This window comes from Rhinopithecus bieti, unplaced genomic scaffold, assembly GCF_001698545.2.
Source record: "Rhinopithecus bieti isolate Rb0 unplaced genomic scaffold, ASM169854v2 scaffold_78508, whole genome shotgun sequence".
Taxonomy (NCBI): Eukaryota; Metazoa; Chordata; class Mammalia; order Primates; family Cercopithecidae; genus Rhinopithecus; species Rhinopithecus bieti.
In genome coordinates this window covers 116,960-118,822 of record NW_016829854.1, presented here as the reverse complement: position 1 = coordinate 118,822, position 1,863 = coordinate 116,960, and positions in this window count along the sequence as shown.

The window sequence follows — 1,863 nt, the reverse complement described above, 5'->3', positions numbered from 1 at the left end:
TATATATATATAAAAATATATATGTAAATATATATAAATTATATATATTTTTTAAGGCATTTTCACACACATCAGAGACTCTTCTACGAGACGGGCTTCTCCTGCTGATCAGGTGGACACCTTTGGGGTCACAGGGAAGGAAAAGAACAAGGAAGTTACAACAATGGATGGATACTGTAGGTAGTTCAGGGTAGACCTGGGTGTCTGACTTCTATCCCCACTCCCTTCTTTCAATGGCAGAGTGTTCAGTGGAATTGTTTATTATTCTGCTAGGGCTAGGTTTAAGTCTGAGAGCCAGGTGACAATCACACATGACTTAAATTATCCTTGAAAACTGCTCAGGAAGGCACCTTTTTGGAGACAGACATACACAGCAAGTTTTCCTCCATTGATGGAACATATCACATTTCTCTCGCCGTGCATTAAAGGAAGTGGTTGGTTATGTTTAGGCACCATTTTTTTTTTTTTGGTGAAAAATAAATATCTTTCCATAGTGGAATCACACAGTGCAATGTGATGTCTTCACTGCCAGAAGCTTTCCCTGCACAGGAAATAATCCATTTCCCATCTCCCACTCATTCAGGCACTGGCTCAAGGAGGGATTTTTCTGGCTTATTTGGACTGTTATTGTGCATATTTGCAAAACATATATCTGACAAAAGACTCATATCCACAATATATAAATAACTCTTACAAATCAATAAGAAAAGAGAAAAAACAACTCAATAACAGAATGGGCAAATATTTAAACGACATTTTACAAATGAAAATACGTAAGCGGCCAATAAGTGTGTGAAAAGATGTTCAATATCATTAGTATATCAGGAGAATGCAAATTAAAATCACAATGAGATACTACCATACACACTCAACAGAATAATTAAAGTAAAAAAGACTGACCATAGCAAGGTTGGTAAGGATATGGGGCAACTGGAATGCTGATACATTGCTGGTGGGACTGTAACATGGACAACCACTCCGCAACTGAAAAAAGAGGTGCATAATTACTTATAAAATTAAATAGACATATGTTGGCTGGGCAGGGTGGCTCATGCCTGTAATCCCAGCACTCTGGGGGCAGAGACGGGGAGATCACTCAAGGTCAGGCGTTTGAGACCAGCCTGGCCAACATGGCGAAACCCCGTCTCTACTAAAACAATACAAAAATTAGCTGGGCGTGGTGGCGCGTGCCTCTAATTCCAGCTACTTGGGAGGCCCAGGCTGGGGAATTTGCTTGAACCCGGGAGGCAGAGGTTGCAGTGAGTCAAGATGGCGCCAGTGCACTTTAGCCTGGGCGACAGAGTGAGACTCCGTTTCAAACAAGCAGACAAACAAACAAACAGACAAAATTAAATAGACATATATCTATACAAAGACTTCTCTATCCTTCCCTGTGACCCCAAAGGTGTTTGGGGTAGAGCTGTTTGTTGCAGCTTTATTTGTAATAACCCATAAATGGAAACAGCCCAAATGTTCAACAGGTAAATGGATAAGTTGAGTTATATCCATACAATAGGCTACTCAATAAATAGCGATAATTTACCAATACACACAACATAAATTAATTTCAAAAACACTATGTTAAGTGGAATAAGTCAGACACAAAGAAATACACGCTGAGTAATTCCATTTATATGATTTTTCAGACAGGCAAAACAAAGTTGATTTAAAAAGTAAGAAAAAAAAGAAAAAACCCACCCTAAGTCTTATTTCCTTTAAATTTATCTTTTTTTCTGAGCACATGTAGTTGAGTCTGGGTAAACTATCTGTGCTTAGGATGCAGCTCCATTCGTGTCGTAAAGAGCTGGATGAACTAGCCGGGCGACGAGGCGGGCGCCTGTAGTCCCAGCTACTCGGGAGGCG